Raw genomic sequence first — 23,794 nt, 5'->3', positions numbered from 1 at the left:
TTGTGTGTAACACTGCTGCCTGACCTACTTGCAACCTAGCAAGCCGAGATTGTAAGCTAGCCCTGGAAGCGGCTAAAACAGCAGTCCCACTGAGGAGAAATCAGGCTGCCTTGTCTTATCCTATGTAATGGGGTTTTTCAGTACTGGCCCTGGGGACCGACAGCACTGCACAAATGGGAGGTCTGTCTTATTCTACTCAATCCGTGAGCACTCTTTCCTAAAGGGCTGACCATCAGAATCATGTGTGCCGATCAAGGGAGATGTACTGACCCCCTGGAGAAGGAAGGAACATCGCTCTAATACAGAGTCAGCAGAAGAGATGGACCCGTAGTGATAGCAAGCTGAGGCCTCCAAAAAGTAGACTGACCTTCGCCCAAACAGGGACTTGAATTAAGCAGACCACCTTCTGCCCTGTTGTGTGTCACATTGCTGCCTGACCTACTTGCAACCTAGCAAGCCGAGATTGTAAGCTAGCCCTGGAAGTGGGTAAAACAGCAGTCCCACTGAGGAGAAATCAGGCTGCCATGTCTCATCCTATGTAATGGGGGTTTTTCAGTGCTGGGCCTGGGGACCGACAGCACTGCACAATTCGGAGGACTGTCTTATTCTACTCACTCTGTGAGCGCGCTTTCCTAACGAGCTGACCATCAGAATCAGGTGTGCCAAACAAGGGAGGTGCACTAATACCCTGGAGCAGGAAGGAACACCGCTCCAGTACAGATTCAGAAGAAGAGATGGACCGTAGTGACAGCAAGGTGACTCCGCCAAAAGCAGAAAGACCTTCGCCCGAACTTGAACCCTGGACCCTCAGATTAAAAGTCTGATGCTCTACCGACTGAGCTATCCGGGCTCTTGTGGAGCACTGGCTTCTCACCTTTTATAAAGCAGCAATTTTACAACAAGCTGCCCAGAAGAGACACAGGTGTCACGAGGATGAAAGCTAGAAGCAGTTATGGCACAGAGAGCGAAGGACCATAGATGGCACAATTACCGTCACAGAAAGCTAAAGCAATACTGCAAATCCTTCCGGAAATTGGAAGAGTTTGAACCTGCGCAGGGAGACCCCAATGGATTTCAAGTCCATCGTCTTAACCTCTCGTCCACAACTACGCCTAATGTTAGAAAGCAAGCCCCCTTGTCTGGTGGCGCCCTGCACAGGCCAAGCTTCAGAAACAAAATCACGCAGAAAGATGAGGTGGTAAAAAAGTTTCAACCTTCCCGTATACTCAACGGCAAAGGGTTGCCGTGACCCGGATTCGAAACGGGGTTGCTGCAGCCACAACGCAGAGTACTAACCACTATACGATCACGGCGTGCCACTGGCTCACCCAAGACAACCCCTGGAGCCCGGATACAAGAAGCAGCAGCGGCGTGTTTTTTCCATCGAAGAGGGACTGGACATTTCGCAAATAAGTGCGAGCACCATGAAAAATGCATGGATGCTTTGCCTCATGGCCTTCAGGAAACAGCGTAGTCGGCAGGATTCGAACCTGCGCGGGGAGACCCCAATGGATTTCTAGTCCATCGCCTTAAAAACTCGGCCACGACTACGGCAGTAGACCAATTTCTGCTCAGTTTGTGTCCAACACTGCTGCCTGACCTACTTGCAACCAACCCAGCTCAGTCAGCAAGCGGAGATTGCAAGCTAGCCCTGCAAGCGGGTAAAACAGCGATCCCACTGAGGAGAAATCAGGCTGCCATGTCTCATCCTATGTAATGGGGTTTTTCAGTACTGGCCCTGGGGACCGACAGCACTGCACAATTGGGAAGTCTGTCTAGAGTTTTAATACACCTTCTGGTGCTACTTGGACACGTCATCAGTGAAAAACCCGAGGTCATAGGGTGTTTCGGGTCTTTAATCTTCATACACCCTCACCCGGGCGACCCAGCCGGGGGTGATCAGTCCCCGGCTTGTGTCCAAGTGGCATGTTGCTCCACGGATCCCCCCTACGGATCTACAGCCACCGAGAAGCCCTTTCTGCGGCCTCTAAGATGTTTGCGGTGGCTTTTTTCAATTGCAGTCCTTTCACTCCAAGGAGTTTGAGGGTTCGCAGCAGTGAGTGGCCAGCGAAGCCTCGGCACCCGACCTCGACTGGCTCGCAGCGAGTTTTCCAGCCATTGTTCCGGCACTCCGAGCTGAGCCCTGCGTAGTTAGCCCTCTTGCGCTCGTGGGCCTCTTCAATATGGTCTTCCCAGGGGACAGTTAGTTCCAGGATATCCACTTGCTTGGTAGACTCAGATGTTAGCACCATGTCTGGGCGGAGAGAAGTGGCTGTGATGTTGCCTGGGAACTTAAGCTGCCTTCCAAGGTCAACCTGAAGCTGCCAATCACGAGCAGTGGAGAGGAGCCCCCCCGTAGAGCTAGGCCGGTGGAATTGTTCCTTCTGCCCAGCTCTAATGAAGGTGATTGTCTGTTTGGGGGCTACCTGGGTCTTGCTGAGCTGGATCGCTGTGCAGATGGAGTCCGCCAAAGCCTTTAGCACCTGGTCGTGGCGACAGCGGTACCGCCCTTCCCCTAGCGCTCTTAAAAATCTTATGTCTTATTCTACTCACTCTGTGAGCACTCTTTCCTAAAGGGCTGACCATCAGAATCAGGTTTGCCGAACAAGGGAGATGCACTGATCCCCTGGAGCAGAAAGGAACATCGCTCTAGTACAGAGTCAGCAGAAGAGATGGACCGTAGTGATAGCAAGCTGAGGCCTACAAAAAGAAGACTGACCTACGCCCAAACAGGGACTTGAATTAAGCAGACCACCTTCTGCCATGTTGTGTGTAACACTGCTGCCTGACCTACTTGCTACCTAGCAAGCCGAGATTGTAAGCTAGCCCTGGAAGCGGCTAAAACAGCAGTCCCACTGAGGAGAAATCAGGCTGCCTTGTCTTATCCTATGTAATGGGGTTTTTCAGTACTGGCCCTGGGGACCGACAGCACTGCACAAATGGGAGGTCTGTCTTATTCTACTCACTCCGTGAGCACTCTTTCCTAAAGGGCTGACCATCAGAATCATGTGTGCCGATCAAGGGAGATGTACTGACCCCCTGGAGAAGGAAGGAACATCGCTCTAATACAGAGTCAGCAGAAGAGATGGACCCGTAGTGATAGCAAGCTGAGGCCTCCAAAAAGTAGACTGACCTTCGCCCAAACAGGGACTTGAATTAAGCAGACCACCTTCTGCCCTGTTGTGTGTCACATTGCTGCCTGACCTACTTGCAACCTAGCAAGCCGAGATTGTAAGCTAGCCCTGGAAGTGGGTAAAACAGCAGTCCCACTGAGGAGAAATCAGGCTGCCATGTCTCATCCTATGTAATGGGGGTTTTTCAGTGCTGGGCCTGGGGACCGACAGCACTGCACAATTCGGAGGACTGTCTTATTCTACTCACTCTGTGAGCGCGCTTTCCTAACGAGCTGACCATCAGAATCAGGTGTGCCAAACAAGGGAGGTGCACTGATACCCTGGAGCAGGAAGGAACACCGCTCCAGTACAGATTCAGAAGAAGAGATGGACCGTAGTGATAGCAAGGTGACTCCGCCAAAAGCAGAAAGACCTTCGCCCGAACAGGGACTTGAACCCTGGACCCTCAGATTAAAAGTCTGATGCTCTACCGACTGAGCTATCCGGGCTCTTGTGGAGCACTGGCTTCTCACCTTTTATAAAGCAGCAATTTTACAACAAGCTGCCCAGAAGAGACGCAGGTGTCACGAGGATGAAAGCTAGAAGCAGTTATGGCACAGAGAGCGAAGGACCATAGATGGCACAATTACCGTCACAGAAAGCTAAAGCAATACTGCAAATCCTTCCGGAAATGGGAAGAGTTCGAACCTGCGCAGGGAGACCCCAATGGATTTCAAGTCCATCGTCTTAACCTCTCGTCTACAACTACGCCTAATGTTAGAAAGCAAGCCCCCTTGTCTGGTGGCGCCCTGCACAGGCCAAGCTTCAGAAACAAAATCACGCAGAAAGATGAGGTGGTAAAAAATTTTCAACCTTCCCGTATACTCAACGGCAAAGGGTTGCCGTGACCCGGATTCGGAACGGGGTTGCTGCAGCCACAACGCAGAGTACTAACCACTATACGATCACGGCGTGCCACTGGCTCACCCAAGACAACCCCTGGAGCCCGGATACAAGAAGCAGCAGCGGCGTGTTTGTCCATCGAAGAGGGACTGGACATTTCGCAAATAAGTGCGAGCACCATGAAAAATGCATGGATGCTTTGCCTCATGGCCTTTAGGAAACAGCGTAGTCGGCAGGATTCGAACCTGCGCGGGGAGACCCCAATGGATTTCTAGTCCATCGCCTTAAAAACTCGGCCACGACTACGGCAGTAGACCAATTTCTGCTCAGTTTGTGTCCAACACTGCTGCCTGACCTACTTGCAACCAACCCAGCTCAGTCAGCAAGCGGAGATTGCAAGCTAGCCCTGCAAGCGGGTAAAACAGCGATCCCACTGAGGAGAAATCAGGCTGCCATGTCTCATCCTATGTAATGGGGTTTTTCAGTACTGGCCCTGGGGACCGACAGCACTGCACAATTGGGAAGTCTGTCTAGAGTTTTAATACACCTTCTAGTGCTACTTGGACACGTCATCAGTGAAAAACCCGAGGTCATAGGGTGTTTCGGGTCTTTAATCTTCATACACCCTCACCCGGGCGACCCAGCCGGGGGTGATCAGTCCCCGGCTTGTGTCCAAGTGGCATGTTGCTCCACGGATCCCCCCTACGGATCTACAGCCACCGAGAAGCCCTTTCTGCGGCCTCTAAGATGTTTGCGGTGGCTTTTTTCAATTGCAGTCCTTTCACTCCAAGGAGTTTGAGGGTTCGTAGCAGTGAGTGGCCAGCGAAGCCTCGGCACCCGACCTCGACTGGCTCGCAGTGAGTTTTCCAGCCATTGTTCCGGCACTCCGAGCTGAGCCCTGCGTAGTTAGCCCTCTTGCACTCGTGGGCCTCTTCAATATGGTCTTCCCAGGGGACAGTTAGTACAAGGATATCCACTTGCTTGGTAGACTCAGATGTTAGCACCATGTCTGGGCGGAGAGAAGTGGCTGTGATGTTGCCTGGGAACTTAAGCTGCCTTCCAAGGTCAACCTGAAGCTGCCAATCACGAGCAGTGGAGAGGAGCCCCCCCGTAGAGCTAGGTCGGTGGAATTGTTCCTTCTGCCCAGCTCTAATGAAGGTGATTGTCTGTTTGGGGGCTACCTGGGTCTTGCTGAGCTGGATCGCTGTGCAGATGGAGTCCGCCAAAGCCTTTAGCACCTGGTCGTGGCGCCAGCGGTACCGCCCTTCCCCTAGCGCTCTTAAAAATCTTATGTCTTATTCTACTCACTCTGTGAGCACTCTTTCCTAAAGGGCTGACCATCAGAATCAGGTTTGCCGAACAAGGGAGATGCACTGATCCCCGGGAGCAGAAAGGAACATCGCTCTAGTACAGAGTCAGCAGAAGAGATGGACCGTAGTGATAGCAAGCTGAGGCCTACAAAAAGAAGACTGACCTACGCCCAAACAGGGACTTGAATTAAGCAGACCACCTTCTGCCATGTTGTGTGTAACACTGCTGCCTGACCTACTTGCAACCTAGCAAGCCGAGATTGTAAGCTAGCCCTGGAAGCGGCTAAAACAGCAGTCCCACTGAGGAGAAATCAGGCTGCCTTGTCTTATCCTATGTAATGGGGTTTTTCAGTACTGGCCCTGGGGACCGACAGCACTGCACAAATGGGAGGTCTGTCTTATTCTACTCAATCCGTGAGCACTCTTTCCTAAAGGGCTGACCATCAGAATCATGTGTGCCGATCAAGGGAGATGTACTGACCCCCTGGAGAAGGAAGGAACATCGCTCTAATACAGAGTCAGCAGAAGAGATGGACCCGTAGTGATAGCAAGCTGAGGCCTCCAAAAAGTAGACTGACCTTCGCCCAAACAGGGACTTGAATTAAGCAGACCACCTTCTGCCCTGTTGTGTGTCACATTGCTGCCTGACCTACTTGCAACCTAGCAAGCCGAGATTGTAAGCTAGCCCTGGAAGTGGGTAAAACAGCAGTCCCACTGAGGAGAAATCAGGCTGCCATGTCTCATCCTATGTAATGGGGGTTTTTCAGTGCTGGGCCTGGGGACCGACAGCACTGCACAATTCGGAGGACTGTCTTATTCTACTCACTCTGTGAGCGCGCTTTCCTAACGAGCTGACCATCAGAATCAGGTGTGCCAAACAAGGGAGGTGCACTGATACCCTGGAGCAGGAAGGAACACCGCTCCAGTACAGATTCAGAAGAAGAGATGGACCGTAGTGATAGCAAGGTGACTCCGCCAAAAGCAGAAAGACCTTCACCCGAACAGGGACTTGAACCCTGGACCCTCAGATTAAAAGTCTGATGCTCTACCGACTGAGCTATCCGGGCTCTTGTGGAGCACTGGCTTCTCACCTTTTATAAAGCAGCAATTTTACAACAAGCTGCCCAGAAGAGACGCAGGTGTCACGAGGATGAAAGCTAGAAGCAGTTATGGCACAGAGAGCGAAGGACCATAGATGGCACAATTACCGTCACAGAAAGCTAAAGCAATACTGCAAATCCTTCCAGAAATGGGAAGAGTTCGAACCTGCGCAGGCAGACCCCAATGGATTTCAAGTCCATCGTCTTAACCTCTCGTCCACAACTACGCCTAATGTTAGAAAGCAAGCCCCCTTGTCTGGTGGCGCCCTGCACAGGCCAAGCTTCAGAAACAAAATCACGCAGAAAGATGAGGTGGTAAAAAATTTTCAACCTTCCCGTATACTCAACGGCAAAGGGTTGCCGTGACCCGGATTCGGAACGGGGTTGCTGCAGCCACAACGCAGAGTACTAACCACTATACAATCACGGCGTGCCACTGGCTCACCCAAGACAACCCCTGGAGCCCGGATACAAGAAGCAGCAGCGGCGTGTTTGTCCATCGAAGAAGGACTGGACATTTCGCAAATAAGTGCGAGCACCATGAAAAATGCATGGATGCTTTGCCTCATGGCCTTCAGGAAACAGCGTAGTCGGCAGGATTCGAACCTGCGCGGGGAGACCCCAATGGATTTCTAGTCCATCGCCTTAAAAACTCGGCCACGACTACGGCAGTAGACCAATTTCTGCTCAGTTTGTGTCCAACACTGCTGCCTGACCTACTTGCAACCAACCCAGCTCAGTCAGCAAGCGGAGATTGCAAGCTAGCCCTGCAAGCGGCTAAAACAGCAGTCCCACTGAGAAGAAATCAGGCTGCCATGTCTCATCCTATGTAATGGGGTTTTTCAGTACTGGCCCTGGGGACCGACAGCACTGCACAAATGGGAGCTCTTTCTTATTCTACTCACTCCGGGAGCACTCTTTCCTAAAGGGCTGACCATCAGAATCATGTGTGCCGAACAAGGGAGATGCACTGATCCCCGGGAGAAGGAAGGAACATCGCTCTAATACAGAGTCAGCAGAAGAGATGGACCCGTAGTGATAGCAAGCTGAGCCCTCCAAAAAGTAGACTGACCTTCGCCCAAACAGGGACTTGAATTAAGCAGACTACCTTCTGCCCTGTTGTGTGTCACATTGCTGCCTGACCTACTTGCAACCTAGCAAGCCGAGATTGTAAGCTAGCACTGGAAGCGGGTAAAACAGCAGTCCCACTGAGGAGAAATCAGGCTGCCATGTCTAATCCTATGTAATGGGGTTTTTCAGTGCTGGGCCTGGGGACCGACAGCACTGCACAAATCGGAGGTCTGTCTTATTCTACTGACTCTGTGAGCGCGCTTTCCTAACGAGCTGACCATCAGAATCAGGTGTGCCAAACAAGGGAGGTGCACTGATACCCTGGAGCAGGAAGGAACACCGCTCCAGTACAGATTCAGAAGAAGAGATGGACCATAGTGATAGCAAGGTGACTCCGCCAAAAGCTGACAGACCTTCGCCCGAACAGGGACTTGGACCCTGGACCCTCAGATTAAAAGTCTGATACTCTACCGACTGAGCTATCCGGGCTCTTGTGGAGCACTGGCTTCTCACCTTTTATAAAGCAGCAATTTTACAACAAGCTGCCCAGAAGAGACGCAGGTGTCACGAGGTTGAAAGCTAGAAGCAGTTATGGCACAGAGAGCGAAGGACCATAGATGGCACAATTACCGTCACAGAAAGCTAAAGCAATACTGCAAATCCCTCCCGTAGTCGGCAGAGTTGGAACCTGCGCAGGGAGACCCCAATGGATTTCAAGTCCATCACCTTAACCTCTCGGCCACGACTACGCAAGCCCCCTTGTCTGATGGCGCCCTGCACAGGCCAAGCTTCAGAAACAAAATCACGCAGAAAGATGAGGTGGTAAAAATTTTTCAACCTTCCTGTATACTCAACGGCAAAGGGTTGCCGTGACCTGGATTCAAACCAGGGTTGCTGCAGCCACAACGCAGAGTACTGACCACTATACGATCACGGCGTGCAACTGGCTCACCCAAGACAACCCCTGGAGCCCGGATACAAGAAGCAGCAGCGGCGTGTTTGTCCATCGATGAGGGACAAGACATTTCGCAAATAAGTGCGAGGACCGTGAAAAATGCATGGATGCTTTGCCTCATGGCCTTCAGCAAACAGTGTAGTCAGCAGGATTCGAACCTACGCAGGGAGACCCCAATGGATTTCAAGTCCATCGCCTTAACCACTCGGCCACGACTACGGGAGTAGACCAATTACTGCTCAGTTTGTGTCCAACACTGCTGCCTGACCTACTTGCAACCAACCCAGCTCAGTCAGCAAGCGGAGATTGCAAGCTAGCCCTGCAAGCGGGTAAAACAGCGATCCCACTGAGGAGAAATCAGGCTGCCATGTCTCATCCTATGTAATGGGGTTTTTCAGTACTGGCCCTGGGGACCGACAGCACTGCACAATTGGGAAGTCTGTCTAGAGTTTTAATACACCTTCTGGTGCTACTTGGACACGTCATCAGTGAAAAACCCGAGGTCATATGGTGTTTCGGGTCTTTAATCTTCATACACCCTCACCCGGGCGACCCAGCCGGGGGTGATCAGTCCCCGGCTTGTGTCCAAGTGGCATGTTGCTCCACGGATCCCCCCTACGGATCTACAGCCACCGAGAAGCCCTTTCTGCGGCCTCTAAGATGTTTGCGGTGGCTTTTTTCAATTGCAGTCCTTTCACTCCAAGGAGTTTGAGGGTTCGCAGCAGTGAGTGGCCAGCGAAGCCTCGACACCCGACCTCGACTGGCTCGCAGCGAGTTTTCCAGCCATTGTTCCGGCACTCCGAGCTGAGCCCTGCGTAGTTAGCCCTCTTGCGCTCGTGGGCCTCTTCAATATGGTCTTCCCAGGGGACAGTTAGTTCCAGGATATCCACTTGCTTGGTAGACTCAGATGTTAGCACCATGTCTGGGCGGAGAGAAGTGGCTGTGATGTTGCCTGGGAACTTAAGCTGCCTTCCAAGGTCAACCTGAAGCTGCCAATCACGAGCAGTGGAGAGGAGCCCCCCCGTAGAGCTAGGCCGGTGGAATTGTTCCTTCTGCCCAGCTCTAATGAAGGTGATTGTCTGTTTGGGGGCTACCTGGGTCTTGCTGAGCTGGATCGCTGTGCAGATGGAGTCCGCCAAAGCCTTTAGCACCTGGTCGTGGCGCCAGCGGTACCGCCCTTCCCCTAGCGCTCTTAAAAATCTTATGTCTTATTCTACTCACTCTGTGAGCACTCTTTCCTAAAGGGCTGACCATCAGAATCAGGTTTGCCGAACAAGGGAGATGCACTGATCCCCGGGAGCAGAAAGGAACATCGCTCTAGTACAGAGTCAGCAGAAGAGATGGACCGTAGTGATAGCAAGCTGAGGCCTACAAAAAGAAGACTGACCTACGCCCAAACAGGGACTTGAATTAAGCAGACCACCTTCTGCCATGTTGTGTGTAACACTGCTGCCTGACCTACTTGCAACCTAGCAAGCCGAGATTGTAAGCTAGCCCTGGAAGCGGCTAAAACAGCAGTCCCACTGAGGAGAAATCAGGCTGCCTTGTCTTATCCTATGTAATGGGGTTTTTCAGTACTGGCCCTGGGGACCGACAGCACTGCACAAATGGGAGGTCTGTCTTATTCTACTCACTCCGTGAGCACTCTTTCCTAAAGGGCTGACCATCAGAATCATGTGTGCCGATCAAGGGAGATGTACTGACCCCCTGGAGAAGGAAGGAACATCGCTCTAATACAGAGTCAGCAGAAGAGATGGACCCGTAGTGATAGCAAGCTGAGGCCTCCAAAAAGTAAGCTGACCTTCGCCCAAACAGGGACTTGAATTAAGCAGACCACCTTCTGCCCTGTTGTGTGTCACATTGCTGCCTGACCTACTTGCAACCTAGCAAGCCGAGATTGTAAGCTAGCCCTGGAAGTGGGTAAAACAGCAGTCCCACTGAGGAGAAATCAGGCTGCCATGTCTCATCCTATGTAATGGGGGTTTTTCAGTGCTGGGCCTGTGGACCGACAGCACTGCACAATTCGGAGGACTGTCTTATTCTACTCACTCTGTGAGCGCGCTTTCCTAACGAGCTGACCATCAGAATCAGGTGTGCCAAACAAGGGAGGTGCACTGATACCCTGGAGCAGGAAGGAACACCGCTCCAGTACAGATTCAGAAGAAGAGATGGACCGTAGTGATAGCAAGGTGACTCCGCCAAAAGCAGAAAGACCTTCGCCCAAACAGGGACTTGAACCCTGGACCCTCAGATTAAAAGTCTGATGCTCTACCGACTGAGCTATCCGGGCTCTTGTGGAGCACTGGCTTCTCACCTTTTATAAAGCAGCAATTTTACAACAAGCTGCCCAGAAGAGACGCAGGTGTCACGAGGATGAAAGCTAGAAGCAGTTATGGCACAGAGAGCGAAGGACCATAGATGGCACAATTACCGTCACAGAAAGCTAAAGCAATACTGCAAATCCTTCCGGAAATGGGAAGAGTTCGAACCTGCGCAGGGAGACCCCAATGGATTTCAAGTCAATCGTCTTAACCTCTCGTCCACAACTACGCCTAATGTTAGAAAGCAAGCCCCCTTGTCTGGTGGCGCCCTGCACAGGCCAAGCTTCAGAAACAAAATCACGCAGAAAGATGAGGTGGTAAAAATTTTTCAACCTTCCCGTATACTCAACGGCAAAGGGTTGCCGTGACCCGGATTCGAAACGGGGTTGCTGCAGCCACAACGCAGAGTACTAACCACTATACGATCACGGCATGCCACTGGCTCACCCAAGACAACCCCTGGAGCCCGGATACAAGAAGCAGCAGCGGCGTGTTTGTCCATCGAAGAGGGACTGGACATTTCGCAAATAAGTGCGAGCACCATGAAAAATGCATGGATGCTTTGCCTCATGGCCTTCAGGAAACAGCGTAGTCGGCAGGATTCGAACCTGCGCGGGGAGACCCCAATGGATTTCTAGTCCATCGCCTTAAAAACTCGGCCACGACTACGGCAGTAGACCAATTTCTGCTCAGTTTGTGTCAACCACTGCTGCCTGACCTACTTGCAACCAACCCAGCTCAGTCAGCAAGCGGAGATTGCAAGCTAGCCCTGCAAGCGGGTAAAACAGCGATCCCACTGAGGAGAAATCAGGCTGCCATGTCTCATCCTATGTAATGGGGTTTTTCAGTACTGGCCCTGGGGACCGACAGCACTGCACAATTGGGAAGTCTGTCTAGAGTTTTAATACACCTTCTGGTGCTACTTGGACACGTCATCAGTGAAAAACCCGAGGTCATAGGGTGTTTCGGGTCTTTAATCTTCATACACCCTCACCCGGGCGACCCAGCCGGGGGTGATCAGTCCCCGGCTTGTGTCCAAGTGGCATGTTGCTCCACGGATCCCCCCTACGGATCTACAGCCACCGAGAAGCCCTTTCTGCTGCCTCTAAGATGTTTGCGGTGGCTTTTTTCAATTGCAGTCCTTTCACTCCAAGGAGTTTGAGGGTTCGCAGCAGTGAGTGGCCAGCGAAGCCTCGGCACCCGACCTCGACTGGCTCGCAGCGAGTTTTCCAGCCATTGTTCCGGCACTCCGAGCTGAGCCCTGCGTAGTTAGCCCTCTTGCGCTCGTGGGCCTCTTCAATATGGTCTTCCCAGGGGACAGTTAGTTCCAGGATATCCACTTGCTTGGTAGACTCAGATGTTAGCACCATGTCTGGGCGGAGAGAAGTGGCTGTGATGTTGCCTGGGAACTTAAGCTGCCTTCCAAGGTCAACCTGAAGCTGCCAATCACGAGCAGTGGAGAGGAGCCCCCCCGTAGAGCTAGGCCGGTGGAATTGTTCCTTCTGCCCAGCTCTAATGAAGGTGATTGTCTGTTTGGGGGCTACCTGGGTCTTGCTGAGCTGGATCGCTGTGCAGATGGAGTCCGCCAAAGCCTTTAGCACCTGGTCGTGGCGCCAGCGGTACCGCCCTTCCCCTAGCGCTCTTAAAAATCTTATGTCTTATTCTACTCACTCTGTGAGCACTCTTTCCTAAAGCGCTGACCATCAGAATCAGGTTTGCCGAACAAGGGAGATGCACTGATCCCCGGGAGCAGAAAGGAACATCGCTCTAGTACAGAGTCAGCAGAAGAGATGGACCGTAGTGATAGCAAGCTGAGGCCTACAAAAAGAAGACTGACCTATGCCCAAACAGGGACTTGAATTAAGCAGACCACCTTCTGCCATGTTGTGTGTAACACTGCTGCCTGACCTACTTGCAACCTAGCAAGCCGAGATTGTAAGCTAGCCCTGGAAGCGGCTAAAACAGCAGTCCCACTGAGGAGAAATCAGGCTGCCTTGTCTTATCCTATGTAATGGGGTTTTTCAGTACTGGCCCTGGGGACCGACAGCACTGCACAAATGGGAGGTCTGTCTTATTCTACTCACTCCGTGAGCACTCTTTCCTAAAGGGCTGACCATCAGAATCATGTGTGCCGATCAAGGGAGATGTACTGACCCCTTGGAGAAGGAAGGAACATCGCTCTAATACAGAGTCAGCAGAAGAGATGGACCTGTAGTGATAGCAAGCTGAGGCCTCCAAAAAGTAGACTGACCTTCGCCCAAACAGGGACTTGAATTAAGCAGACCACCTTCTGCCCTGTTGTGTGTCACATTGCTGCCTGACCTACTTGCAACCTAGCAAGCCGAGATTGTAAGCTAGCCCTGGAAGTGGGTAAAACAGCAGTCCCACTGAGGAGAAATCAGGCTGCCATGTCTCATCCTATGTAATGGGGGTTTTTCAGTGCTGGGCCTGTGGACCGACAGCACTGCACAATTCGGAGGACTGTCTTATTCTACTCACTCTGTGAGCGCGCTTTCCTAACGAGCTGACCATCAGAATCAGGTGTGCCAAACAAGGGAGGTGCACTGATACCCTGGAGCAGGAAGGAACACCGCTCCAGTACAGATTCAGAAGAAGAGATGGACCGTAGTGATAGCAAGGTGACTCCGCCAAAAGCAGAAAGACCTTCGCCCGAACAGGGACTTGAACCCTGGACCCTCAGATTAAAAGTCTGATCCTCTACCGACTGAGCTATCCGGGCTCTTGTGGAGCACTGGCTTCTCACCTTTTATAAAGCAGCAATTTTACAACAAGCTGCCCAGAAGAGACGCAGGTGTCACGAGGATGAAAGCTAGAAGCAGTTATGGCACGAAGAGCGAAGGACCATAGATGGCACAATTACCGTCACAGAAAGCTAAAGCAATACTGCAAATCCTTCCTGAAATGGGAAGAGTTCGAACCTGCGCAGGGAGACCCCAATGGATTTCAAGTCCATCGTCTTAACCTCTCGTCCACAACTACGCCTAATGTTAGAAAGCAAGCCCCCTTGTCTGGTGGCGCCCTGCACAGGCCAAGCTTCAGAAACAAAATCACGCAGAAAGATGAGGTGGTAAAAAATTTTCAACCTTCCCATATACTCAACGGCAAAGGGTTGCCGTGACCCGGATTCGAACCGGGGTTGCTGCGGCCACAACGCAGAGTACTAACCACTATACGATCACGGCGTGCCACTGGCTCACCTAAGGCAACCCCTGGAGCCCGGATACAAGAAGCAGCAGCGGCGTGTTTGTCCATCGAAGAGGGACTGGACATTTCGCAAATAAGTGCGAGCACCATGAAAAATGCATGGATGCTTTGCCTCATGGCCTTCAGGAAACAGCGTAGTCGGCAGGATTCGAACCTGCGCGGGGAGACCCCAATGGATTTCTAGTCCATCGCCTTAACCACTCGGCCACGACTACGGCAGTAGACCAATTTCTGCTCAGTTTGTGTCCAACACTGCTGCCTGACCTACTTGCAACCAACCCAGCTCAGTCAGCAAGCGGAGATTGCAAGCTAGTCCTGCAAGCGGCTAAAACAGCAGTCCCACTGAGGAGAAATCAGGCTGCCATGTCTCATCCTATGTAATGGGGTTTTTCAGTACTGGCCCTGGGGACCGACAGCACTGCACAAATGGGAGTTCTTTCTTATTCTACTCACTCCGGGAGCACTCTTTCCTAAAGGGCTGACCATCAGAATAATGTGTGCCGAACAAGGGAGATGCACTGATCCCCGGGAGAAGGAAGGAACATCGCTCTAATACAGAGTCAGCAGAAGAGATGGACCCGTAGTGATAGCAAGCTGAGCCCTCCAAAAAGTAGTCTGACCTTCGCCCAAACAGGGACTTGAATTAAGCAGACTACCTTCTGCCCTGTTGTGTGTCACATTGCTGCCTGACCTACTTGCAACCTAGCAAGCTAGCCCTGGAAGCGGCTAAAACAGCAGTCCCACTGAGGAGAAATCAGGCTGCCTTGTCTTATCCTATGTAATGGGGTTTTTCAGTACTGGCCCTGGGGACCGACAGCACTGCACAAATGGGAGGTCTGTCTTATTCTACTCACTCCGTGAGCACTCTTTCCTAAAGGGCTGACCATCAGAATCATGTGTGCCGATCAAGGGAGATGTGCTGACCCCTTGGAGAAGGAAGGAACATCGCTCTAATACAGAGTCAGCAGAAGAGATGGACCTGTAGTGATAGCAAGCTGAGGCCTCCAAAAAGTAGACTGACCTTCGCCCAAACAGGGACTTGAATTAAGCAGACCACTTTCTGCCCTGTTGTGTGTCACATTGCTGCCTGACCTACTTGCAACCTAGCAAGCCGAGATTGTAAGCTAGCCCTGGAAGTGGGTAAAACAGCAGTCCCACTGAGGAGAAATCAGGCTGCCATGTCTCATCCTATGTAATGGGGGTTTTTCAGTGCTGGGCCTGGGGACCGACAGCACTGCACAATTCGGAGGACTGTCTTATTCTACTCACTCTGTGAGCGCGCTTTCCTAACGAGCTGACCATCAGAATCAGGTGTGCCAAACAAGGGAGGTGCACTGATACCCTGGAGCAGGAAGGAACACCGCTCCAGTACAGATTCAGAAGAAGAGATGGACCGTAGTGATAGCAAGGTGACTCCGCCAAAAGCAGAAAGACCTTCGCCCAAACAGGGACTTGAACCCTGGACCCTCAGATTAAAAGTCTGATGCTCTACCGACTGAGCTATCCGGGCTCTTGTGGAGCACTGGCTTCTCACCTTTTATAAAGCAGCAATTTTACAACAAGCTGCCCAGAAGAGACGCAGGTGTCACGAGGATGAAAGCTAGAAGCAGTTATGGCACGAAGAGCGAAGGACCATAGATGGCACAATTACCGTCACAGAAAGCTAAAGCAATACTGCAAATCCTTCCTGAAATGGGAAGAGTTCGAACCTGCGCAGGGAGACCCCAATGGATTTCAAGTCCATCGTCTTAACCTCTCGTCCACAACTACGCCTAATGTTAGAAAGCAAGCCCCCTTGTCTGGTGGCGCCCTGCACAGGCCAAGCTTCAGAAACAAAATCACGCAGAAAGATGAGGTGGTAAAAAATTTTCAACCTTCCTGTATACTCAACGGCAAAGGGTTGCCGTGACCTGGATTCAAACCAGGGTTGCTGCAGCCACAACGCAGATTACTGACCACTATACGATCACGGCGTGCCACTGGCTCACCCAAGACAACCCCTGGAGCCCGGATACAAGAAGCAGCAGAGGCGTGTTTGTCCATCGATGAGGGACTGGACATTTCGCAAATAAGTGCGAGGACCGTGAAAAATGCATGGATGCTTTGCCTCATGGCCTTCAGCAAAAAGCGTAGTCAGCAGGATTCGAACCTACGCAGGGAGACCCCAATGGATTTCAAGTCCATCGCCTTAACCACTCGGCCACGACTACGGGAGTAGACCAATTACTGCTCAGTTTGTGTCCAACACTGCTGCCTGACCTACTTGCAACCAACCCAGCTCAGTCAGCAAGCGGAGATTGCAAGCTAGCCCTGCAAGCGGGTAAAACAGCGGTCCCACTGAGGAGAAATCAGGCTGCCATGTCTCATCCTATGTAATGGGGTTTTTCAGTACTGGCCTTGGGGACCGACAGCACTGCACAATTGGGAAGTCTGTCTTATTCTACTCACTCTGTGAGCACTCTTTCCTAAAGGGCTGACCATCAGAATCAGGTGTGCCGAACAAGGGAGATGCACTGATCCCCGGGAGCAGAAAGGAACATCACTCTAGTACAGAGTCAGCAGAAGAGATGGACCGTAGTGATAGCAAGCTGAGGCCTACAAAAAGAAGACTGACCTACGCCCAAACAGGGACTTGAATTAAGCAGACCACCTTCTGCCATGTTGTGTGTAACACTGGTGCCTGACCTAATTGCAACCTAGCAAGCTGAGATTGTAAGTTAGCCCTGGAAGCGGCTAAAACAGCAGTCCCACTGAGGAGAAATCAGGCTGCCATGTCTCATCCTATGTAATGGGGTTTTTCGGTGCTGGGCCTGGGGACCGACAGCACTGCACAATTCGGAGGTCTGTCTTATTCTACTCACTCTGTGAGCGCGCTTTCCTAACGAGCTGACCATCAGAATCAGGTGTGCCAAACAAGGGAGGTGCACTGTTACCCTGGAGCAGGAAGGAACACCGCTCCAGTACAGATTCAGAAGAAGAGATGGACCGTAGTGATAGCAAGGTGATTCCGCCAAAAGCAGACAGACCTTCACCCGAACAGGGATTTGATCCCTGGACCCTCAGATTAAAAGTCTGATGCTCTACTGACTGAGCTATCCGGGCTCCTGTGGAGCACTGGCTTCCCACCTTTTATAAAGCAGCAATTTTACAACAAGCTGGCCAGAAGAGACGCAGGTGTCACGAGGATGAAAGCTAGAAGCAGTTATGGCACAGAGAGCGAAGGACCATAGATGGCACAATTACAGTCACAGAAAGCTAAAGCAATACTGCAAATCCTTCCGGAAATGGGAAGAGTTCGAACCTGCGCAGGGAGACCCCAATGAATTTCAAGTCCATCGCCTTAACCTCTCGGCCACGACTACGCCTAATGTTAGAAAGCAAGCCCCCTTGTCTGATGGCGCCCTGCACAGGCCAAGCTTCAGAAAAAAAATCACGCAGAAAGATGAGGTGGTAAAAAATTTTCAACCTTCCCGTATACTCAACGGCAAAGGGTTGCCGTGACTCAGATTCGAACCAGGGTTGCTGCGGCCTCAGCGCAGAGTACTAACCAATATACGATCACGGCGTGCAACTGGCTCACCCAAGACAACCCCTGTAGCCCAGATACAAGAAGCAGCAGCGGCGTGTTTGTCCATCGATGAGCGGACTGGACATTTCGCAAATAAGTGCGAGTACCGTGAAAAATGCATGGATGCTTTGCCTCATGGTCTTCAGCAAACAGCGTAGTCAGCAGGATTCGAACCTGCGCGGGGAGACCCCAATGGATTTGAAATCCATCGCCTTAACCACTCGGCCACGACTACGGGAGTAGACCAATTTCTGCTCAGTTTGTGTTCAACACTGCTGCCTGACCTACTTGCAACCAACCCAGCTCAGTCAGCAAGCGGAGATTGCAAGCTATCCCTGCAAGCGGGTAAAACAGCGATCCCACTGAGGAGAAATCAGGCTGCCATGTCTCATCCTATGTAATGGGGTTTTTCAGTACTGGCCCTGGGGACCGACAGCACTGCACAATTGGGAAGTCTGTCTAGAGTTTTAATACACCTTCTGGTGCTACTTGGACACGTCATCAGTTAAAAACCCGAGGTCATAGGGTGTTTCGGGTCTTTAATCTTCATACACCCTCACCCGGGCGACCCAGCCGGGGGTGATCAGTCCCCGGCTTGTGTCCAAGTGGCATGTTGCTCCACGGATCCCCCCTACGGATCTACAGCCACCGAGAAGCCCTTTCTGCGGCCTCTAAGATGTTTGCGGTGGCTTTTTTCAATTGCAGTCCTTTCACTCCAAGGAGTTTGAGGGTTCGCAGCAGTGAGTGGCCAGCGAAGCCTCGGCACCCGACCTCGACTGGCTCGCAGCGAGTTTTCCAGCCATTGTTCCGGCACTCCGAGCTGAGCCCTGCGTAGTTAGCCCTCTTGCGCTCGTGGGCCTCTTCAATATGGTCTTCCCAGGAGACAGTTAGTTCCAGGATAACCACTTGCTTGGTAGACTCAGATGTTAGATGTTGCCTGGGAACTTAAGCTGCCTTCCAAGGTCAACCTGAAGCTGCCAATCACGAGCAGTGGAGAGGAGCCCCCCCGTAGAGCTAGGCCGGTGGAATTGTTCCTTCTGCCCAGCTCTAATGAAGGTGATTGTCTGTTTGGGGGCTACCTGGGTCTTGCTGAGCTGGATCGCTGTGCAGATGGAGTCCGCCAAAGCCTTTAGCACCTGGTCGTGGCGCCAGCGGTACCGCCCTTCCCCTAGCGCTCTTAAAAATCTTATGTCTTATTCTACTCACTCTGTGAGCACTCTTTCCTAAAGCGCTGACCATCAGAATCAGGTTTGCCGAACAAGGGAGATGCACTGATCCCCGGGAGCAGAAAGGAACATCGCTCTAGTACAGAGTCAGCAGAAGAGATGGACCGTAGTGATAGCAAGCTGAGGCCTACAAAAAGAAGACTGACCTATGCCCAAACAGGGACTTGAATTAAGCAGACCACCTTCTGCCATGTTGTGTGTAACACTGCTGCCTGACCTACTTGCAACCTAGCAAGCCGAGATTGTAAGCTAGCCCTGGAAGCGGCTAAAACAGCAGTCCCACTGAGGAGAAATCAGGCTGCCTTGTCTTATGGCTTCTCATGTTAGAAAGCAAGCCCCCTTGTCTGGTGGCGCCCTGCACAGGCCAAGCTTCAGAAACAAAATCACGCAGAAAGATGAGGTGGTAAAAAATTTTCAACCTTCCCGTATACTCAACGGCAAAGGGTTGCCGTGACCCGGATTCGAACCGGGGTTGCTGCGGCCACAACGCAGAGAACTAACCACTATACGATCACGGCGTGCCACTGGCTCACCTAAGGCAACCCCTGGAGCCCGGATACAAGAAGCAGCAGCGGCGTGTTTGTCCATCGAAGAGGGACTGGACATTTCGCAAATAAGTGCGAGCACCATGAAAAATGCATGGATGCTTTGCCTCATGGCCTTCAGGAAACAGCGTAGTCGGCAGGATTCGAACCTGCGCGGGGAGACCCCAATGGATTTCTAGTCCATCGCCTTAACCACTCGGCCACGACTACGGCAGTAGACCAATTTCTGCTCAGTTTGTGTCCAACACTGCTGCCTGACCTACTTGCAACCAACCCAGCTCAGTCAGCAAGCGGAGATTGCAAGCTAGTCCTGCAAGCGGCTAAAACAGCAGTCCCACTGAGGAGAAATCAGGCTGCCATGTCTCATCCTATGTAATGGGGTTTTTCAGTACTGGCCCTGGGGACCGACAGCACTGCACAAATGGGAGTTCTTTCTTATTCTACTCACTCCGGGAGCACTCTTTCCTAAAGGGCTGACCATCAGAATAATGTGTGCCGAACAAGGGAGATGCACTGATCCCCGGGAGAAGGAAGGAACATCGCTCTAATACAGAGTCAGCAGAAGAGATGGACCCGTAGTGATAGCAAGCTGAGCCCTCCAAAAAGTAGTCTGACCTTCGCCCAAACAGGGACTTGAATTAAGCAGACTACCTTCTGCCCTGTTGTGTGTCACATTGCTGCCTGACCTACTTGCAACCTAGCAAGCCGAGATTGTAAGCTAGCACTGGAAGCGGGTAAAACAGCAGTCCCACTGAGGAGAAATCAGGCTGCCATGTCTAATCCTATGTAATGGGGTTTTTCAGTGCTGGGCCTGGGGACCGACAGCACTGCACAAATCGAAGGTCTGTCTTATTCTACTGACTCTGTGAGCGCGCTTTCCTAACGAGCTGACCATCAGAATCAGGTGTGCCAAACAAGGGAGGTGCACTGATACCCTGGAGCAGGAAGGAACACCGCTCCAGTACAGATTCAGAAGAAGAGATGGACCATAGTGATAGCAAGGTGACTCCGCCAAAAGCTGACAGACCTTCGCCCGAACAGGGACTTGGACCCTGGACCCTCAGATTAAAAGTCTGATACTCTACCGACTGAGCTATCTGGGCTCTTGTGGAGCACTGGCTTCTCACCTTTTATAAAGCAGAGATTTTACAACAAGCTTCCCAGAAGAGACGCAGGTGTCACGAGGTTGAAAGCTAGAAGCAGTTATGGCACAGAGAGCGAAGGACCATAGATGTCACAATTACCGTCACAGAAAGCTAAAGCAATACTGCAAATCCCTCCCGTAGTCGGCAGAGTTGGAACCTGCGCAGGGAGACCCCAATGGATTTCAAGTCCATCGCCTTAACCTCTCGGCCACGACTACGCAAGCCCCCTTGTCTGATGGCGCCCTGCACAGGCCAAGCTTCAGAAACAAAATCACGCAGAAAGATGAGGTGGTAAAAAATTTTCAACCTTCCTGTATACTCAACGGCAAAGGGTTGCCGTGACCTGGATTCAAACCAGGGTTGCTGCAGCCACAACGCAGAGTACTGACCACTATACGATCACGTCGTGCCACTGGCTTACCCAAGACAACCCCTGGAGCCCGGATACAAGAAGCAGCAGAGGCGTGTTTGTCCATCGATGAGGGACTGGACATTTCGCAAATAAGTGCGAGGACCGTGAAAAATGCATGGATGCTTTGCCTCATGGCCTTCAGCAAACAGCGTAGTCAGCAGGATTCGAACCTACGCAGGGAGACCCCAATGGATTTCAAGTCCATCGCCTTAACCACTCGGCCACGACTACGGGAGTAGACCAATTACTGCTCAGTTTGTGTCCAACACTGCTGCCTGACCTACTTGCAACCAACCCAGCTCAGTCAGCAAGCGGAGATTGCAAGCTAGCCCTGCAAGCGGGTAAAACAGCGGTCACACTGAGGAGAAATCAGGCTGCCATGTCTCATCCTATGTAATGGGGTTTTTCAGTACTGGCCTTGGGGACCGACAGCACTGCACAATTGGGAAGTCTGTCTTATTCTACTCACTCTGTGAGCACTCTTTCCTAAAGGGCTGACCATCAGAATCAGGTGTGCCGAACAAGGGAGATGCACTGATCCCCGGGAGCAGGAAGGAACATCGCTCTAGTACAAAGTCAGCAGAAGAGATGGACCGTAGTGATAGCAAGCTGAGGCCTACAAAAAGAAGACTGACCTTCGCCCAAACAGGGACTTGAATTAAGCAGACCACCTTCTGCCATGTTGTGTGTAACACTGCTGCCTGACCTACTTGCAACCTAGCAAGCCGAGATTGTAAGCTAGCCCTGGAAGCGGCTAAAACAGCAGTCCCACTAAGGAGAAATCAGGCTGCCATGTCTCATCCTATGTAATGGGGGTTTTTCAGTGCTGGGCCTGGGGACCGACAGCACTGCACAATTCGGAGGACTGTCTTATTCTACTCACTCTGTGAGCGCGCTTTCCTAACGAGCTGACCATCAGAATCAGGTGTGCCAAACAAGGGAGGTGCACTGATACCCTGGAGCAGGAAGGAACACCGCTCCAGTACAGATTCAGAAGAAGAGATGGACCGTAGTGATAGCAAGGTGACTCCGCCAAAAGCAGAAAGACCTTCGCCCGAACAGGGACTTGAACCCTGGACCCTCAGATTAAAAGTCTGATGCTCTACTGACTGAGCTATCCGGGCTCTTGTGGAGCACTGGCTTCTCACCTTTTATAAAGCAGCAATTTTACAACAAGCTGCCCAGAAGAGACGCAGGTGTCACGAGGATGAAAGCTAGAAGCAGTTATGGCACGAAGAGCGAAGGACCATAGATGGCACAATTACCGTCACAGAAAGCTAAAGCAATACTGCAAATCCTTCCGGAAATGGGAAGAGTTCGAACCTGCGCAGGGAGACCCCAATGGATTTCAAGTCCATCGTCTTAACCTCTCGTCCACAACTACGCCTAATGTTAGAAAGCAAGCCCCCTTGTCTGGTGGCGCCCTGCACAGGCCAAGCTTCAGAAACAAAATCACGCAGAAAGATGAGGTGGTAAAAAATTTTCAACCTTCCCGTATACTCAACGGCAAAGTGTTGCCGTGACCCGGATTCGAACCGGGGTTGCTGCGGCCACAATGCAGAGTACTAACCACTATACGATCACGGCGTGCCACTGGCTCACCCAAGGCAACCCCTGGAGCCCGGATACAAGAAGCAGCAGCGGCGTGTTTGTCCATCGAAGAGGGACTGGACATTTCGCAAATAAGTGCGAGCACCATGAAAAATGCATGGATGCTTTGCCTCATGGCCTTCAGGAAACAGCGTAGTCGGCAGGATTCGAACCTGCGCGGGGAGACCCCAATGGATTTCTAGTCCATCGCCTTAACCACTCGGCCACGACTACGGCAGTAGACCAATTTCTGCTCAGTTTGTGTCCAACACTGCTGCCTGACCTACTTGCAACCAACCCAGCTCAGTCAGCAAGCGGAGATTGCAAGCTAGCCCTGCAAGCGGCTAAAACAGCAGTCCCACTGAGGAGAAATCAGGCTACCATGTCTCATCCTATGTAATGGGGTTTTTCAGTACTGGCCCTGGGGACCGACAGCACTGCACAAATGGGAGTTCTTTCTTATTCTACTCACTCCGGGAGCACTCTTTCCTAAAGGGCTGACCATCAGAATAATGTGTGCCGAACAAGGGAGATGCACTGATCCCCGGGAGAAGGAAGGAACATCGCTCTAATACAGAGTCAGCAGAAGAGATGGACCCGTAGTGATAGCAAGCTGAGCCCTCCAAAAAGTAGTCTGACCGTCGCCCAAACAGGGACTTGAATTAAGCAGACTACCTTCTGCCCTGTTGTATGTCACATTGCTGCCTGACCTACTTGCAACCTAGCAAGCCGAGATTGTAAGCTAGCACTGGAAGCGGGTAAAACAGCAGTCCCACTGAGGAGAAATCAGGCTGCCATGTCTAATCCTATGTAATGGGGTTTTTCAGTGCTGGGCCTGGGGACCGACAGCACTGCACAAATCGGAGGTCTGTCTTATTCTACTGACTCTGTGAGCGCGCTTTCCTAACGAGCTGACCATCAGAATCAGGTGTGCCAAACAAGAGAGGTGCACTGATACCCTGGAGCAGGAAGGAACACCGCTCCAGTACAGATTCAGAAGAAGAGATGGACCATAGTGATAGCAAGGTGACTCCGCCAAAAGCTGACAGACCTTCGCCCGAACAGGGACTTGGACCCTGGACCCTCAGATTAAAAGTCTGATACTCTACCGACTGAGCTATCCGGGCTCTTGTGGAGCACTGGCTTCTCACCTTTTATAAAGCAGCAATTTTACAACAAGCTTCCCAGAAGAGACGCAGGTGTCACGAGGTTGAAAGCTAGAAGCAGTTATGGCACAGAGAGCGAAGGACCATAGATGGCACAATTACCGTCACAGAAAGCTAAAGCAATACTGCAAATCCCTCCCGTAG

The 23,794-nt window shown here is 51.8% G+C and overlaps 19 non-coding genes across 19 annotated transcripts; all 19 read right to left on the bottom strand.

Annotated features, from left to right (window-relative positions):
- Positions 1 to 1,469: 1,469 nt before the first annotated feature.
- Positions 1,470 to 1,551, bottom strand: trnas-aga (transfer RNA serine (anticodon AGA)). The gene has a single exon. It is a non-coding gene; the product is annotated as a tRNA-Ser (tRNA).
- A 1,998-nt stretch (positions 1,552 to 3,549) lies between these two features.
- On the bottom strand, positions 3,550 to 3,622 carry trnak-uuu (transfer RNA lysine (anticodon UUU)). The gene has a single exon. It is a non-coding gene; the product is annotated as a tRNA-Lys (tRNA).
- Positions 3,623 to 4,240: 618 nt separating this feature from the next.
- trnas-aga (transfer RNA serine (anticodon AGA)) lies at positions 4,241 to 4,322 on the bottom strand. The gene has a single exon. It is a non-coding gene; the product is annotated as a tRNA-Ser (tRNA).
- A 1,998-nt stretch (positions 4,323 to 6,320) lies between these two features.
- trnak-uuu (transfer RNA lysine (anticodon UUU)) lies at positions 6,321 to 6,393 on the bottom strand. Its single transcript has one exon. It is a non-coding gene; the product is annotated as a tRNA-Lys (tRNA).
- A 618-nt stretch (positions 6,394 to 7,011) lies between these two features.
- trnas-aga (transfer RNA serine (anticodon AGA)) lies at positions 7,012 to 7,093 on the bottom strand. Its single transcript has one exon. It is a non-coding gene; the product is annotated as a tRNA-Ser (tRNA).
- Positions 7,094 to 7,913: 820 nt separating this feature from the next.
- On the bottom strand, positions 7,914 to 7,986 carry trnak-uuu (transfer RNA lysine (anticodon UUU)). Its single transcript has one exon. It is a non-coding gene; the product is annotated as a tRNA-Lys (tRNA).
- A 603-nt stretch (positions 7,987 to 8,589) lies between these two features.
- trnas-uga (transfer RNA serine (anticodon UGA)) lies at positions 8,590 to 8,671 on the bottom strand. The gene has a single exon. It is a non-coding gene; the product is annotated as a tRNA-Ser (tRNA).
- Positions 8,672 to 10,669: 1,998 nt separating this feature from the next.
- trnak-uuu (transfer RNA lysine (anticodon UUU)) lies at positions 10,670 to 10,742 on the bottom strand. Its single transcript has one exon. It is a non-coding gene; the product is annotated as a tRNA-Lys (tRNA).
- Positions 10,743 to 11,360: 618 nt separating this feature from the next.
- On the bottom strand, positions 11,361 to 11,442 carry trnas-aga (transfer RNA serine (anticodon AGA)). Its single transcript has one exon. It is a non-coding gene; the product is annotated as a tRNA-Ser (tRNA).
- Positions 11,443 to 13,440: 1,998 nt separating this feature from the next.
- Positions 13,441 to 13,513, bottom strand: trnak-uuu (transfer RNA lysine (anticodon UUU)). Its single transcript has one exon. It is a non-coding gene; the product is annotated as a tRNA-Lys (tRNA).
- Positions 13,514 to 13,904: 391 nt separating this feature from the next.
- trnah-gug (transfer RNA histidin (anticodon GUG)) lies at positions 13,905 to 13,976 on the bottom strand. The gene has a single exon. It is a non-coding gene; the product is annotated as a tRNA-His (tRNA).
- A 155-nt stretch (positions 13,977 to 14,131) lies between these two features.
- Positions 14,132 to 14,213, bottom strand: trnas-aga (transfer RNA serine (anticodon AGA)). Its single transcript has one exon. It is a non-coding gene; the product is annotated as a tRNA-Ser (tRNA).
- A 1,222-nt stretch (positions 14,214 to 15,435) lies between these two features.
- Positions 15,436 to 15,508, bottom strand: trnak-uuu (transfer RNA lysine (anticodon UUU)). The gene has a single exon. It is a non-coding gene; the product is annotated as a tRNA-Lys (tRNA).
- Positions 15,509 to 16,126: 618 nt separating this feature from the next.
- On the bottom strand, positions 16,127 to 16,208 carry trnas-uga (transfer RNA serine (anticodon UGA)). Its single transcript has one exon. It is a non-coding gene; the product is annotated as a tRNA-Ser (tRNA).
- A 3,257-nt stretch (positions 16,209 to 19,465) lies between these two features.
- trnas-aga (transfer RNA serine (anticodon AGA)) lies at positions 19,466 to 19,547 on the bottom strand. The gene has a single exon. It is a non-coding gene; the product is annotated as a tRNA-Ser (tRNA).
- Positions 19,548 to 21,043: 1,496 nt separating this feature from the next.
- On the bottom strand, positions 21,044 to 21,125 carry trnas-uga (transfer RNA serine (anticodon UGA)). The gene has a single exon. It is a non-coding gene; the product is annotated as a tRNA-Ser (tRNA).
- An 820-nt stretch (positions 21,126 to 21,945) lies between these two features.
- trnak-uuu (transfer RNA lysine (anticodon UUU)) lies at positions 21,946 to 22,018 on the bottom strand. The gene has a single exon. It is a non-coding gene; the product is annotated as a tRNA-Lys (tRNA).
- Positions 22,019 to 22,636: 618 nt separating this feature from the next.
- trnas-aga (transfer RNA serine (anticodon AGA)) lies at positions 22,637 to 22,718 on the bottom strand. Its single transcript has one exon. It is a non-coding gene; the product is annotated as a tRNA-Ser (tRNA).
- An 820-nt stretch (positions 22,719 to 23,538) lies between these two features.
- Positions 23,539 to 23,611, bottom strand: trnak-uuu (transfer RNA lysine (anticodon UUU)). The gene has a single exon. It is a non-coding gene; the product is annotated as a tRNA-Lys (tRNA).
- Positions 23,612 to 23,794: the final 183 nt, after the last annotated feature.

This window comes from Carassius carassius, chromosome 18 (genome assembly GCF_963082965.1).
Source record: "Carassius carassius chromosome 18, fCarCar2.1, whole genome shotgun sequence".
Lineage (NCBI taxonomy): Eukaryota > Metazoa > Chordata > Actinopteri > Cypriniformes > Cyprinidae > Carassius > Carassius carassius.
This window is presented reverse-complemented; position numbering and strand designations above follow the sequence as displayed.